At 34.3% G+C, this 18,435-nt stretch overlaps 1 protein-coding gene across 1 annotated transcript in view; it reads right to left on the bottom strand.

Annotated features, from left to right (window-relative positions):
- The window catches only part of LOC132911039 (diacylglycerol kinase 1), a 151,045-nt gene extending 133,228 nt beyond the window's left edge, over nt 1-17,817 (bottom strand). Inside the window, exon 1 of the mRNA XM_060967368.1 lies at nt 17,505-17,817. The gene's annotated coding sequence lies outside the window, so the exon portion shown is untranslated. The remainder of the gene's footprint in view (nt 1-17,504) is intronic.
- Nucleotides 17,818-18,435: the final 618 nt, after the last annotated feature.

Genomic DNA, 18,435 nt, shown 5'->3' with positions numbered 1-18,435 from the left:
CTAAATTAACATAATTATGTTTCGATACGTTTCAATTATGGTATACATTATTCACATTATCGATTGTGATTAAATAGCCAGCGATCGAGTGCTTTCCAATCAAATAGGAATCGAATATGCCCAATTGACAAGCTACAAACATCGAATCAATAAAATATCGCACAATATATTTTCCTCGTCCGTGATGCGTAATTTAAATACCACCATTGTCGACTGCACTGCGTTCGTGCAGCATACAAATGCGAGTGAAGCAGTTTTGCTTTGATTTACAATTAGGTTTGACGGTATGGCGGATCGATCACATTCGCGAACATTATTACGATTACCTTGTTCGAAAGAAAGCGAACGATATTTGATTGTATCGTGATTACACCGTGACTGGAGCACTTGTATAAATCAACGCTTTACCGTGGCGCAACGGTGAAACGATATTTCACAGCTGAGAGGACTGCTGCTCCACGTGTCGCGTGGATTGATTATCGCGACTGCGATCGTTGAGGCAGAGAAACGCAATTATTAGAGAAATTTCTGAGAGACGACCATTACTCTTCGTGACTGTACAGAGTTGCACGATAGGACAATTGTAAAATATTTAAAAATATCAATTTTGCTAGGTCTGAGTAATAAATTGATTTTCTCTCTAATGAATTAATAAACGCAATAATTAATTCTCTACTATACATTCGAGCTAAAATTTCATTTGCATTATTTAATATTTCTATGAAATATTAAATATTGAAATATGCTTTGAATAGGAAGCAACGTGTAGAAGAAAGATGTGCGTGTTTTCTTGTATAAATTTTTTCCAACGATGATGTTGGGGATAGAAATTTTACCTACAAGATCATTGTGTTGATTGTATTGATTTGTTTAGGTGGATTTAACATTTTCCAAACATGATGTATATATCGGAAAAGCTACTGTTACACGGCTTGAACCTTCAACCTTTTATCGATATGATTGATATTCATTTTATTGGTGTGAAATTAACGCGATTCTGCGACATTTTATGATACTAAGCGCATTCGCGCGCACACTTTGAACATCATAAAAGATATAACTTAGAAAAAACGAAGCTGGCACCCCGCTGGGGGTAGCCACCCACATGCTATATTTATTTTTATTTTATTTTTTTTCACCAATAAGATATAACACTTTAACAAATGTCCTTCAGGACAAATTGTAAAAAAAAAACAAAATAAAAAATAAAACTTTGAACATCGTGGGACGAAAAAAAAGCTTGCTGAAGTACTTGTCGTTGATGCTGAGCACAGAGTTCTGCTTTCTCACGGAGATATCAACGTAAATACGGATATATTCTTAAAACTGTTCCAACGTATTTTTGATAAATGAATGGTTCGTTCGTAAGACGACTGGCTAAAAATTATTCTATATAGAGTAGTTCCCGATGAATTATTGAGAAATGTATAGTTATCCTGATTTGCATCGCTGTTGTGATATTTCGTAAATCTTGTCGCGAAGAAAGGTAAATTAATGAATTAAAATAATGAAATAACGCACGCAGTTTAAAAACGTTGAGTACCTAAAATATCTGACTATTCCTGTACTAAATTCAAGGATACTTAAAACACAAACATAAAGTCTCTACCTATATGTATATCTAGAAGTAAACAGCTATAAACTACACGGAGATTCAGGATTAGAAAAAGGATGGCGAACATAAAATTCGTTCTAAGAGAAAAAATGTTATCAGATAACATGTAGAAGCAAAAAATATAGAATTGTTGTTAAGAATTGTGGATCTTTGGTGCCGAAATAATGTTGAAGGAACATTGACTATACACTGGGATGTAATATTAAAATAATAATATATTTATTACAAGAAGGATCTCTCACATATTCATCGATACACACTTGCACGCGTCTCCTCACTTTCTCTACAATCGACTGCTAACCGACTCTTCTTCCAGATGCTTCCAAACTCCTGCCAATCGTCATTTGTCTTGACAAAAGCCTGGACGGTCATCGACGCTTACACACATGTATCCACACCCCCCTCCCCTTTCCTCTCATCCCACCCACCAAAATCCCACAACGCATAAAAGTAATACACCGAGGAGTCCTGTTTTGCGGCCAAGTTTCAGGACAAAATACAACACACACAAGAATACACAAAAATCACGCACCAATGCGACTTAAACCCAAAAAACAAAAAAATAAACGCAAAAACCGAAAATCCACGACACATATTAGACCATGGCTACGTCGTACCGACGCGTATCGGTACTTTTGCATAAACACACTATACTCAATTCATTATTGTGAATCTCAAAAATGTACAAAAAATCAAATATTGGCTAAATAAACTATTTAAAAAAATATGTATCCACACACTGATACTCACATACAAGTAACTCTAACACGCATTTAACCCAGTCCAGCACGAAAAATTATACATATCTCAACAATTGTAATAGGTGGAAATTGTAATGAGAAAAAGAGCAATACGTAGGATGCGATAAAATTAACATTTATACTAATATCTTGGCAATGGACGACTTAAATCAGCAGAAGAAACGAAGAAAATACAGATAGCGTATTGTACCGCTCGTAAATGTAACTGAACAGCAACTACTCTAAAGATATTACGAGATAAACTTCAGCAATAAATGACTAATAGAAGTGCGCGGTCTTATTCCTCCGTAGCCAGTTATGATAATAATTCCTACCGAGTTTTCAAACATTAAAAAGTACGGTGAATTATAGTTGTGATGTCGAAACTATTTTCGTTCAATTCTGATTTCTCTGGAAAATCAACGTTTTTTAAATGACAAGCTAGGAAACACGTATATTCGTTAACGAAACCAATTAACGCGTGCGTTAATCCAATTGAAAACTTTAAGCAAGAAAATGTTTTATATTTTCCGCTAATACGTTTCAATTTTGTATGATAGTTTGGATATATTATCTACTGGTTCGCGATCATATTTATTATACTTGTTATATAGATCATACTATGTATTTTTGCGCATCTATTATTTTAAATATGTAAATTTAGAGCGTAAAATAAATCTCTTTACATTTTACTTTTGTAGTCCAATTTATAGGGATGTAAATTTACATAAATTTACGCCCACAGTATAATGATGATGTATACTGTAATATTTTACAATTTTTACAATTTCTTTTACCACGATAATAATTTTCATAATCTTCCTGCCACTGCGCGGTAGAATTTATCTAATAAATATAAAACTATAAAATATGTGAACTACTGCGTGAGCCATCGATGGTACATGGAGTGTGACCCGGATGATAAATCACGTAAAATTAGAAAACTGATGCTTTGCTGCTTATAAACTTCGAAAGATAGTAGAGTGGAAAAATTTGATAAAAGAACAAAAAAAATGTGACTTTCACTCGGCTCGGAAATTTTTTGGTAGACGAAATATCTCGTGCGAAACATGTACGTCGACAAGGACACGTGTTCGATGAGATTCGATCTAAGAACAATGGAAAGGTTCGATGGTTTCCACATGCGTTCGAGATAACACGCAAAGATATAGAACGATTTCATCGAGCGAATGGCCACAATTCCTGCAATTCAAGCAAACAGTATGTCTGGCAAGTTTTCAACGAAGAATCCGACAACGAAGTTTAAAGCCATAATAGTCGTGTAAAACCAGTCACTTAGGAGCAGTTCTACATTATTACCGAACAATATTACGATGGCTTGAATTGAGAAGGAGAATGCAAAAAGTCCATTATATTGTCTAATAAAACATAATGAAAAGAATTTTAGAGTTTAAAATCTTTAACCCTTTGCACTCGACATCAGTTTTCATCTTTGTCGAGTCCCAGCTTTTTTGTGAATCGTGCGAAAGAAAAGCAGGATTGCATCCTGGAAATTGTTTCAAGATATATCATGCGCTTAAAAATTACAAAATACAATTTGTATTTTGAATTTCTTTCCTCCTTTATTTATTTAAATTGTCTTATTTTTTAGTTAAAGTAAATTTCGAATAAAACACTTAGAAGCGTTGGCAGCTGCTGCTGACGAAATTGAAATAAAATTCCAAGTGCAAAGGGTTAAAGATACATAGAATGAAAGCTATAAGGATACTGCAAAGTGAGCTTTCTTTTATCTTTCAGTGGTTATCAACATTTTATGATGAATGTTGAAAGATAGTAAGATGTGATAATTTGTTAGAGGAAGTTAACAATATACAGTACCATACAAAACTCTTACATTTGCCAAATAGAAACATATAATTTATTCTTAAGAATTAATACAGGATTACTTGATGTTACTTTAATTCCAGGATCAGTAAATACCTTCAAAAATATTGACTCGTTCAACATAATTAGCATTTTGCAAAATCTATTGTTATCTCTAGAGAAACAGTCCTCTTGAGTTTACACTATGATAAGATTGAATTAGTTTCTATTACAAAACCAGTGTCGCAGATGATCTAAGATTTTTGCACAATGACGTACCCATTGTTTCTAGATAAAATGTTGCAAAGTTATTAATCTGTAAAAATTTATGACAGCATCTTCTAATTGGTTGTTTAACACATTTACTATTACTACAACACAATTATCCATCCCTGGTGTAATAATATTTGTTACAACACAGTATGCTGCATGCTATCCTCATTGCTTGCGTTTTCAAATTATTTTGTCAAAAAGCTCAGAAATTACAGTGCAACAATTATGTTGACGAAAATTCCTTAAATAATATGCATAAGGAATAATTCCTTAAATAATATGCAACAAATACGTTTATTATTTCTCTCTAATTAATTAGTAAAGACGTTCAAGAACCAGACACTGCAATTTGTCTGACTGATAATGCTCTCATACTACTTTCAGTAGAAACATCAATCTTAACCGCGAAACGATTCCATTAATTGTGCATCGTTAATGAGCCAGTTTCACAGACCATCACGGTCAAGTTTCACACTAACTAACTACAGAATCTAACTATGGACTATAGAATAATTTAATCATCGTGCAGAGCACACTTTCGAGTAGCAGCGAGGTTCGCGGACGAGTGGAAATCATCTGCATCGGTCGAAGCGACCGGTTGACGTCTCGCGTATACGAAACAATCGCAAAATTAGCAGCGACAGCCGGTGACGACAGTAGTTTGGCTCGAGCGTATGTTTCTACAGGTGGTCGGTTGGCATTCTCGATGTCAATGGCACTTGCACGAATCCGCGCGACAGCCGCCGCGTCGGTTACGAAACTCTTGGCAATGGATCGGCGCGAAATCCGAAAGAGCTGTGAAGTTAGTGGCGCCGTATTCTTGGTAAAAACACAGTCGTAAGTCACGATCGAGATCGAAAGAAGAGGGGAAAGAGAATTTGGGAATCGCAACGAGGAAATAAAGGCGAGACCACGCCGCGAGGTATTTGCTTTGAAAACAGACTTCGTAGCGGGCGTTTGAAGAATCGGTTTAGAGTACCAAGGTATCTTGTCTGCTGGGTGGCAGTCAATTCTCAAATCCATCAGATTGAAACAGAAGAGAAGGATCAAAGGAAGAAACAATTGCAGTGGAGTATGTTAGGATAAACTATCCAGTTGATAGTAGATTCTTCACTGATTGACAACTGATTCTGGAGCTTTAGTTGTTATAGCATCTAGACATAAATTATGTGGAAATATTAGTATTGGACTGTTCTGATAGAAAGAAATGGATCATACATAATTCAATAAAATAATATAACAGAAAAAATGTGCATCTATTATTGAGTTGGCAACTAAGTGATTGCGAATTTTGTCATTAACACTTTGACTGTCACGTTGGTCATTGGTGACCGAGGCGCTTCAACTTCTTACTGTTAGAATTTAATCTTGAAGTTAAGATTAATAATCTGTGGAAGACACAATGTTTGTGTTGAAATAATGTTCAGTGATGTTTATTAAACAGAACTACAGAACCTGATGTATATAAGCGAGTGATATAATTAACAAAGTATGGAAGAATTGTTAATTGTTGGCCAGTTACTCTCAGACTAGACTTAGGTAGAGACCCATGATCCCTTAAATACTTTGAACCCCATTCTCTATACAGTAACGAGTATGACCTGTGTAAGTGTTCTGTTCAAATGCCTGTGTGGATGCTGTGTAAGGGTATTTGTGCCTATGCGTGAAATATCGTTGTATTCCAACACTTACAATTGTAAAAATTGAATGAAAATTGACAGTTAGGGTTTATTTTAAATATAACCGATAAATAAGATACTTTGAAATAGAAAGTGTCCCATTGAGCGATTAAACATTTTTATTAGAACATCAATAAAAAAAAGAAAGAGAATAAATCTTGCATCTAACGGTGCACTGTGTTAAAACACTTTAAACATAAATGTGGCTCATCCATACAATCTGGACAGTAGGTGGTCACCTTTCTGTTCCGATTTTTAGCAATTTTTGATCCTGACTGTTTAACATATTTTTATAGCACTCCTTGCAAAATTTTCGTGCCAGGTACTCTTGTCCTTCTTTCTTCTGCATTTCGTGTCGCGATCTTTGTCGAATAAGTATATTTGACGGTTCTGGTGAATGGCACTGTGTAAGGTGCATTGCGAGTGCCATTCTAGAATCTGATATCTTGATTTTGGTTTTCGTTGCTTGTTTATAGATTATCATCGCGTTTGAAATTGATATATTTAGCAACAACTCTAAAGCTAATTTGATATACCACTTGAGGGTTCTTCTATGCGGTGTAGAATATGCTATCGTTTGATCCGGTAAATCTACAGCACATTTTCCTCTGTTTTAATCTGCCACTACCATTGGTTTATCACAAACAGAATTTTTTTTGCGGACCTCTACCATTTCAGTCGAATGTTTCGTCGAAATCATGAAAATGTCATGCTTGTCTCTCCTTCTTACTATTATGTGTAGAATGAGCAAATACTGTTTACTAATATCTTGTACACGTTGCAACAATATATTCTGCACGTTTTGATTACAACGAAATAACAAATGCGAATGTTTTGTTGAAACAAACGAAGCCTTGTTACAATATGTCGCTATCAACTGTTACCAAGGTGCCAGGGTGGTCATGGTCCATTGGGGAAAAATGTTGTCTTGCATCGTCGATTTATTATTATTTTGCCATTATATGCTTCGAATAATAAAAATACTCTCGTGGCGTCCTGAGCGAAACGTGTGATTTCCACGTGGCAGTCAAAGTGTTAGGTGGTAACAGGAAATTAGTAAAAATTAGGTCACTTAGTTGCCAATGGAATATTCCTTCTAAAATGAAAGAAACTTTTGGTACAACATAATAAATAAAGCTAGTGTCAAGAATGTTGGCACATATTTTGTTTATTATATTTTCCAAGTAATTGTTTTTCCTATTTCATCTTCTTATCTGGTATTACATTTCATTCTCATAGCATCAATCTCTTTTAGTCATATGAAAGTGCTACTAGATGATACGGAATTTAATATGCTAATTAATTAGTATGCAAATGCTATAAGCTGAACAGTGTTTCAATATTTTTTGTAGTTACTGTATGTCTTTATGTATATTTTGAGATTTAAATGGAGGAATTGCAGTAAAATAATGGAAAGCCTAAATTAAAGTAAAAAGATAATATAAACTAACTATTGCAACTGATGAATTGTGGATAGAATGTGGCATTTCATTTGATTATACTTTCTCCATATTTACTAAATATATAAAATATGATAGTAAGTTACGATCAATGTCAAATATTCTACGAACTTTCTGCTAGCAAGAAACCCTAACTGAACCCGATACAAACGACATAAGATAATTTCAAAACAAATAGAGCATCGTAGTAGTGTGACCGAATGGAGAGCAAGCGTTTCGTTCAATCGAGTCACAAATTAAATCGGATTCGGGAGGGGAACGTCAAACAAACGCCAACGATTTCTTTCTATTTGCAAATAAACCAGCATTTCAAATAAATTTCCATGGAAACGATAAAGCGATTTTATTCCGTCCCGTATTTCAATAAAGAAAGATAAGAAAAGAAAAAGAAAATTGAAATTTTTCACTAAAAATAAAAATGATGTTCACCACGCTCTTGTACAATTGGACTAATATCACTAGTGAAATCTTACAAATCAAACGACATAAATTAATGATATTAACACATTACGTACGAGTCACGAGATATCTCGTTTTCGTATTTTCTCAACTGAATCGATGACTTAAGCAACCAGAGACAATTGTTTTTGTTACGTTACCAGGATAATGGAGCCTTGCGCATTCTTATGACAAATGATTAGCAAAACAACCGAATGTTGACATTCCAAGCATGTGAAAACAATCAGTCAGTATATCGGTAGATCTGTGCCGATCGTCTACCATATTTTATAAAGCGTTTTATTGTTGTACATTTTCTTATTTCAAAGTTTGTGTTTTACTTTGTCAGGAAACAGCATTTCAAATATCATTTACATTTTCAATCTCTTACTGATAGTTTATAACAAAAAATGCTTTACCAGATATTACACTCTAAAGCATTATTCAAGTTTGTAAAATAAACAATAATTACAATGTAAAAAATCTTATATAATAAATTAATGTATAAAACATATAGTAATATTTAACACTAGAATTACCGGTAGTTTTTAAAAAATACGTAATAATAGAATATTTTTATAGTTATTGATTTATTATTTTTCTACAAAAGGAATTCCATGTAATGTAGTACATTTTTCTTATTATTAATCCACCTGGGACCATGATCGACCTAAACGAGGGTTGACACATTTATAAAATTGCAGAGCCAGTTATTTTGACTGCTGTGCTATTTCTAACGTTAACATCCAGCGATCTAGCGATCGATCCGGAATTTTCCTGATGACTGATATCATCATATCGAATGGTACACGGTAAAAATTTAAAAAACGTGTGGCAAGTTGTAGTAAACGAGGAAACTGGTTAATTGAAATCGATAAACAGATTGCAGGACCCTTTTACACTCTGACAAGAACCAGTCATTTTTGATTGGTATTGGTATAAGTAGCCTCGATACAAAATTATTTTGAGTTTCAATACATAAAAAGCAAGATAAAACTCGTTATATTATTCTTTTAGTTATCGTTGCGAAAGTCATTTCATCATGAAGTAAGAATTTTAAAATAAAATTGTAAAACCAGTCAATTGGAGTGGTGTGGTAGTTCTAGTGTTAAAGTACACTAGTGATACGTAACTTATCATAATTCAAGATAACATCTACATAGTTAGATCAACGTAACATCAACATATTAGTTGGTGAATCATTGCGCAAGAAGGGCCTTGATCGTTCGAGAACATCTTTTTCTAGCGATATCTAAATTAAATTAAATTAAAAGTAGGATTCGCAACGAATCATAAAAAAGCTGTTCGTTGGAATCGAAAGTAGAAAAATCGAATTTGTTGAAGTAATCGCCACTTCTAAGAAAACATAAAAGATATAACTTAGAAAAAACGAAGCTGGTACCCCGCTGGGGGTAGCCACCCACATGCTATATTTATTTTTATTTTATTTTTTTTCAACAATAAGATATAACACTTTGCCAAATGTCCATAAGGACAAATTGTAAAAAAACCAAAATAAAATAAAAAAAAAAGCTTCTAAGAAAACTCTACATCTGGTCTTCGGTTTTCTCAAGCGCTGAGGTCATCGATAGCGCATAGACAAAAGAATGCGTCGATGACAGGCCATAAGCGGTACACGCGCGACGTTGGTTTCGGGGATTCTTTTAGTCTCAGGGTAACATTGCTAGTGTCACGTAAAATAATAATGAATTTAAGGAGAAAAGAAACTTTTATTTTTCTCTTTTGTTTACAATACACTTCCGAGCTCTAGACGTGACCGTTCAAGACTATCTGACTGCTCTACTGCTCTTACTGAGGAAAACTCGGCGTGGGTGTCCCCTTTGGAATTCAGAACGCGGATTCGTTGTCCACACTTTTTGGTGGAAAAGTGAGGGTAATGATCCGCGATGCCCATTGGTAAATGAATTAGGTAGTAAAGACAAGGAGAGCTAGATATGGCTCGTGGGCATCCTTGTTCATGGGAAAACTCTTATCTTGCCAGACACCCGCTTTCTCCGTATTAGATAAGAGCGTGCAACAAACATAAACCGAAAATGTTTACGTGAAGGAAACTGAAACTGGACAGATTCGGTTTATGTCGTCTTCCTAGGCCTGTTGCGAGTTAATAGAACAATAGATAGGTCTTGGCGTCCGGACTACGGGGAATCTCGCAAGGACCGTCACATCTGGCGTGCCACATGGTAAAAAGGAAAATTGATTCGTGACACTAGCGTGAGGATCTGGACCAGCTTACATTGTATTCCACACTTTGTACTTTAATATTCACAATATATATATACTTACAGTACCTTACAATTTACCCACGCGTTTCTTTAATTCCACATACACCGAATAACCTTAACAGAATTAATGATTGATATTCCATTTCATACGTACGCTTACTTACATATCGTCCTTGTTTTCAACGTGTTCGCAGTGGTTTACAAACTCCGTGACTCGCGTCACTACACGGTACGACGTTCCAAACGTAAACAAATTGTATCTGGTAATCGCTAGTGTTTCTATGATAAACGCGCGAGTAATCGATGATTTCCATGCGTGACAATGGTGATTATTAAACGCATTTAACGCGAAACCAGTCCGATATCCAGTGTTGATGGAATACTAACAGAGGATAGCAAATTACTCGGTTAACGTAAACATTAGGATAATTCCAGCAATAATAGCACAAACTCGTTACAGATCGAAATGGTAGCTTGTTGAGATATTTTGAACACGTTGGATTAGTTGAAGTAGAAAATACGTTTGTGCTACTATAAATCAAAATATACAGCACGGAGTAAAAGTTCTTAAATCATTTTCTACATTTTACCTTTCATCTATATCTTAAAAGCTTTTCTAAAATAGCAGTATTCTGTGTTTACTTCTTTCTTTTAAATTGTTGTATTCTGTGTTTACTTCTTTCTTTTAAATTGTTATATTCTGTGAAACATTTAGTAATTCTACACTTTGAAATATTGGTGTAAAAATAAATAACTCCGATATGCTTATCGTACCTTTAATTAACAGGATAAGTATAGTACAAGACTCAGTTCACGCTACTGGAAGTTGTTTTGAAAAGGTGGTCGTCTTTTAGAAAATCAGTGGTTGAAAATTTAATAAATGCGCAATAAAGACGACTGACATGAAACATAGCTAATTAAATTAAAACAACTTGCTTTTATATTAGTTTTGGATTAATATTAGCTTGTCCGAAAAGTTTCTTTCGTTTTATAAGAAAATAATAGACGCACAATGTTTTTCGTTTTATATTAATTTACTGAACTATGCACGAACGTAATAATCATACCTAATTCAATAAAATAATACAAAACGGAAATTATTGTTCATCTATTATCACCTTATGAAACGAAAGAAACTAATACGAACATCTCCTCAGGAATCATTATACCTGACTTTACCATCGACATTTAAACGTGATAAAAGTGGCCAATGTTGGTTTAATCGCAAATTGTTTTGCAAGTAGAACAACGTGAAATGTCTCGTGACATTTGTTCATTTATTATCACCTCATGAAACGAAAGAAACTAATACGAACATCTCCTCAGGAATCATTATACCTGACTTTACCATCGACATTTAAACGTGATAAAAATGGCCAATGTTGGTTTAATCGCAAATTGTTTTGCACGTAGAACAACGTGAAATGTCTCGTGACATTTGTTCATCTATTATCACTTTATGAAACGAAAGAAACTAATACGAACATCTCCTCAGGAATCATTATACCTGACTTTACCATCGACATTTAAACGTGATAAAAGTGGCCAATGTTGGTTTAATCGCAAATTGTTTTGCAAGTAGAACAACGTGAAATGTCTCGTGACATTTGTTCATCTATTATCACCTTATAAAATGAAAGAAACTAATACGAACATCTCCTCAGGAATCATTATACCTGACTTTACCATCGACATTTGAACGTGATAAAAGTGGCCAATGTTGGTTTAATCGCAAATTGTTTTGCAAGTAGAACAACGTGAAATGTCTCGTGACATTTGTTCATCTATTATCACCTTATGAAACGAAAGAAACTAATACGAACATTGCTTACAGGAATCATTCTACTTGACTTTACCATCGACATTTGAACGTGATAAAAGTGGCCAATGTTGGTTTAATCGCAAATTGTTTTGCAAGTAGAACAACGTGAAATGTCTCGTGACATTGTCTCATGACACAGGGTAACATTACAGAAAGTTCGTATCTATTAATTTTTAAGTCTTCTATCCGAATGCTAATCTGTGCAAGATCTTATCCTTGTGCAATCGTTTACAAATATATTTTTAAACTTAACAAAAATGATCTCAAAGCCTGTTTATATTAAAAAATACACTCGCATCCGCTGAGGATGTGTTGGCCATGGAAGCAGAATTGAATCAAGCACTTGAAATTCTTCCAACTTTCAACCGTCATCGCTAGCCTAGTTCCTAGTCGCGAGTCGTGCTTTTTCACGTTTAGCACACGAAAGAGGGATAAAAATGAGAAACTATTAACCTAAACTTATACGTCGTAATGGTAATATAAGCTCGGTAGGTTGACCTTGTTAAGGGGACAATATGGAGGGAAAACAGAGAGACGAAGAAAATGTGTTATAGAAGGGAAGAAGCGAGTAAGACAGTGGAAGAAGATCCAGAGACAATGTTAACAAAATTCCTTACAGCCTCGACACAGGAAATTTTCAACTACCTGGGATCCTCGAGGATTTCATAAGCATCGTTGATGGCGCGTTTGAACAATAATTACTTTGAGATTGCAGCTCGTATTCTTGAATAATCCAAAGATTTTTGGGAAGGACGTTTGCCATCGTAGCTTGCAATTTCGTAAAGACACTTCAAAAGTGGATAGTTAACAATCGCTTGTTGGCAATAACGTAACCACATGAAAAATAAAAATAGTAAGAAAAAAGAAATGATAAAGAGATACACGTAAGTTTGAGGAATATGGAAAAACACTCATAGACGAGGCAAAAGATAAGAGGAGGATTCATAGGGTTAAAAACGCTGAAAAAGTTACATTTCCATGCTGTTTTTGCTGTCTTCTGATATCCACTTTTCAACTCTTTCATCTTCTACATCGAGTTGTTAAATTCGCCAGGCTTTTGATTAAACAAGAATCTTATAACCACTTTCCTAAAATTGTAACTTCACCCATTTGTATAACCCATATATATGTGCACTTTACTGTGAGATATTGAATCTTTGTCTATGGGCATTTTTCAGTGAATAGTTATAGAACAAATCTAAACGATTCTATGAAGAAACTCTTATTCTCCTTCGATGTCAGAAAGCCAAAGAAAAGGTGGACAAATAATATTAGACTCTAAAGACACTCCATGCATTTTCCGTTGCTAAATATTAATCTTTATTCCATTTAGATGTTTCTATAAATTTTATAAATACAGCACAGACGCGAGATCCTATCAGTAAATTTGTCTTGGTCTATTTCCCCGTTGAAGATCTTCATCCACATGGAAATCGATAGGAAAGCTAAGCTCTGAACATAATTTATTGCGATCATGTTAGAATTTAATCTTAAAGCTAAGATTAATAATCTGTGGAAGACACAATGTTTATGTTAAAATAATATTCAGTGATGTTTATTAAACAGAACTACAGAACCAAATGTATATAAGCCAGTGATATAATTAACAAAGTATGGAAGAATTGTTAATTGTTGGCCAGTTACTCACTAGACGTAGACTAGACGTAGGTAGTGACCCATGATCCCTTAAATACTTTGAACCCCACTCTCTATACAGTAATGAGTATGACCTGTGTAAGTGTCCTGTTCAAATGCCTGTATGGGTGTCTATGCGTGTAATATCGGTGTATTCCAACAGATTTTCAACTTAGTTTGCCATGAGTTTCATTTTATCATAAGAGATTTGTAAAATGGCTGGAATTAAACGGGACGTTAATTATAATATTAATTTTTAAGTCTTCTATCTGAATGCTAATTAAACGGGACATTAATTATAATATTAATTTTTAAGTCTTCTATCTGAATGCTAATCCGTGCAAAATCTTACAAATATATTTTTAAATTTAACTTAAGCTCCTTTCATACATTCGTTTCAATTCCTGATAGAATGATGCTATTAGGTTGGCAACTAAGTGATTGCGGATTTTGGCATTAGATGGCAATGAAGAAGTCTGCAATCACTTAGTTGCCTCATAAAATATATAACTCAGAAAACACGAAGCTGGCTGGTGGGGGTAGCCACCCACATGCTATATTTATTTTTATTTTATTTTTTTTTCACCAATAAGATATAACACTTTACCAAATGTCCTTCAGGACAAATTGTAAAAAAACCAAAATAAAATAAAAAAAAAAACTTAGTTGCCAACGCAACATAACCTCAACTTAGGGTAGAGACAATATGGATGAAAGGCTCGATGCAATGCTATTCGATAAGTTAGAAGAACGAAAATACATGCACGAATATATTGAATATTTCGTAAATCTTTACGTAAATTTAATTAAAAACAATTTAAAACATGTTCCTTTCGTATTCGTAAAATTGTCTAATTTGAGGAAAGCTTGTCGAATGAAATATTTAAAAGCTCAAAAAATGCTAAACTTCCATAAAGGATAATGATATTAATTGGATCCTCGTTATTTAAATTTTAATGAAGTACGAAAAATAGAAGAAGTTGATTATTCTCGACAGAAATAAATACGAATATATAGAGGAATAATGAGGTTCGTTGTTAAATTGAGAAATTACATAATCAATAATGACAAGTTTACTATTATAACGTTGGTTGGTTTTCCGCGACGCAACGAAACGCTAAGTACAGCCATTTATAAGCGAAAAGCAGAAGTTTCTTTTGAAATAATGCCAACGTTAGATTAATAGTCTCTCGATCAACAAGACAACACCAAGGACTTTCGCTAAGTTGAGTTTGACATATCCGACATTCGCAATAGTTCCGGAACATCGGTTTCGATTTGACAATGTTTGGTATAAGGGTGCGCGCAGTTTAGCCAATGTTTCAAAAATACTTTGCGCTCTATGAACGAACTTATATCGTTAATGAGCGTTCTCAACGAATAATTACATTCTTTTGGAACGCATATACGTTTGCTAAGTTGAAAGCACCTTTAACACGCTAAACGCGGAGCTAATTTTGTTTTATTTTTCATTCAGGCGATGCGCAAAGATGCATCCGTATTATAATAATATTAATATACTATATTAATATACTATTTACATAATAATAATATACTATATAAACAAAAGACAAACGTTTAGTATACTAAATAGAAAGTTTAGTGTCGGCCTTCTAGAAGCAACATTTAATGTGTTGAAGGTTTTCAGGGAAAGAGGAAATTAAACAAGAATTGTATAGATTTTGCGAGATCCGTCTGAAAAGAGACACAAAATCCAAAATTCAAAATTGAAAGTAGACTAAAATTTAAAAAATTTGAATATGCAAACTCGAAAATTAAAAAAAAGAAACTTTAAGATTCAGACCTGAGGATGCGAAAATTTGAACAAAAAAAAAAAAAAAAAAAAAAAAAAAAAAAAGAATTGGAAGGCTCGAATCTAAAAATTTTCAATCTACGGTTATTTGTACAAACCTTAACGATCGTACTAACGGTTGCATCTGACGAGCAAACCACTGGCGTTTTACCGAATGTAGAAACCGAACTAGAAATTTCGGCAGTGTGACGGGATTTAATGTTTAAATTTAAATTTCGAAACCGCGCGCGAAATCGATTTACCTTGAGGGAAACAACGTCACGCCTAGAAAACTGTTTTGCTGCCAAAGGTCAACGTCTACGCTACTGTCAACAAAACCCCCGACGGTGCAACACGATAGTTCGTTTACACATGTACCAAGCATACGAATATGTATCTACGTTCCTCAAAAAAACCTTTCTCCGTGTAAGAGAGAACTGTTGACAAAACAAAACGGTCGTAATTCCGTAGAATCGTTTGGAATACAACTTTTATTGCTACAAGATATTTCTAAAGTGTATTTATATTATATTTTGGTATAAGATTAAGGCATAGATATAGAATAATTAATTCTTAACAGATGTGTAATAAATATAGCGATTATTAAATTTATTATGAATGGAATTTCACCCGATGTTCTTTAAATTCATAATGTTACGAATTACGTTCCCGAGAGAGACAAATAAATCAGTTATAATTTAATTTAATTGTATTTGTCTGATTTTGATTTAAAAAAAAATGATTTTCTTTGATAGAAGCTTCAAAAGATTAAAGTTATTTCAACTGCTGTCTGCTTCATTGTGTTACTCTGAAACGTACATTTAGAGAGATTCAGGGAGAAAATAATAAAAATAAAAAAGAAGCGTTTAAAAGATTAAAGTCGAAACGATAAAACAACAATATTCGTAAGATTCGAAAATCGAAAACACTCGTAGTGCAACGTCAAAAGTTCTTCCGGAGTCTGAAGGAAAAGGAACTAGTCGGAAACAAAGTTACCTCGAAACGGAAGTGCACATATAGTGAAAAAAGGAATGAGAGATAGATGGAAGACGAGGACGTTACTTTTCAAAGGATAATGCATTCGAAACCGCAGAATTCTACATTTCGCGAGAAAACGGGAACATCGTGCATACACGACTTCCTAAACGTATACACAGAGATATCTAATATGTATATTTGCCTGACTCGGAAGGTCGAAGGTCAATAGGATCGCGCCCAAAGGATCAGGAATAGACATCGTATGTGCGACCTCGATATGTCCCGTATTTGAAAAACGAATTAGTCAAAACAGAAGTTAAGACTTATTAATCGTTTCTTTCAATTCGGATGACAATCTCGAATAACGCGTCAAACTTAATATCACGACTATTTAACATGCTGATCAAAATGATCAGTTTATAATTTTTCATAAAAGTCATAAATTTATAACGAAATTTGCATTACTAGGGAATTTCTATAAAAAATAGTCAAAGTCATAAATTTATAACGAAATTTGCATTACTAGGGAATTTCTATAAAAAAGTACGCAATTTTGTATGCACCTTTAATTTTAATCTCTTTGGTACAAGTTTTACCTATGCTTCAATCGACCATAGGTTTAGTGCAAGAATCATTGATGCTGGGAAGTGTTCGTTTGTCAAACGTGTCTTGGAATTCTTATCGATCAGATTCAACGTTCTACTAAATCTTACTCGTGATCTCCTGGAATCACATTTTTCTACGCACGACTATTACGCTTTACAAGCAATCGACACTTACACGGTTACAGACGACTAAACTACGTTTATTTCAGAATCAGCCGCATAAAGTTGCGCTTTCGTCGATTCAAATCACTAGGATCTTATAAAGCGAACGATTGTAACCGGTAAATGGTAATTTTCTTTCAGTTACAAGATATAAGGTTTGCATGAATTACTAAGTGACGTTTTTAAAATTGAAACACGTTCGATGAAGAAAAAGCGATAACAATTATTTTGCACTCACCATTTCTGCATCATCCTGTCATAGACGCTTCGAAGCGTCCTTTACGTTTCCGGCATCGTCCTGAACCGGCGTCACTCCGTTTAGATGCAAGTTCCTGTTGTTGTCCTCGTAGAATTGAACAGGAAGAATGTTCTTGTCACGGTAAATCGTTGACAATCGTTTTAAATGTGAATACGTGATAATGAAACACGACGCCCCAATACTACGAACGAACACAAAACATGACAAGCACACGCGTAAGGCGCGAGACCGACTGACTGACTTTCTCGATTTCGGTTGTGGCTCCTGCATCAGCGCCACCTGTTTTACACACACCACACGCGCGCAAACACACACACACACACATACGTGACCGACCCACCGATTATATAGTAATACTTCGCTAACTGGTCGCGGGTTGGGACCTTATCTGGTCAGTTACCAAGGGCGGTATATTTCTAAGATATCTGGAGTATCTCTCTTTTTCATTAAGCGTGAATGCAATACGGGCACCTAAGACTACGGTTACAGTGGATGTGTTCTAGCAAATTGTCACTCTGACGAATGAAACGTCTGGAAACCAATATACATATATATACATTCATTAATTGCGGATTCTTATGCATTTATTGCAGGATATTTGAAAGTGTAAAATTGTATAGAATGCGCATAGTATGAAAAGATATACATGTATAATATTCAAAGTATAGTGCTTTCTATAATATTTGGCAGATAAAACAATTTTTTATCGAATCTATACTTTTTTAATTATACCCTTAAAAATTTGAATTTACATACAAACTTGAACTCTACGCGTAATAATTTATACACATATTTGATCGCTTTAATAATTCAATTCGTCAAAACACGCATGTAATCATAGCCTAACACATTTATTTCACATAGGCAACATTAAAACCTCGCTTCATAAAATCAGTTCCCATGACTGGTG

Source organism: Bombus pascuorum, chromosome 9 (assembly GCF_905332965.1).
Source record: "Bombus pascuorum chromosome 9, iyBomPasc1.1, whole genome shotgun sequence".
NCBI classification, from domain to species: domain Eukaryota; kingdom Metazoa; phylum Arthropoda; class Insecta; order Hymenoptera; family Apidae; genus Bombus; species Bombus pascuorum.
The sequence above is the reverse complement of the archived record's forward strand: the minus strand, read 5'-3'. Positions and strand labels throughout refer to the sequence as shown.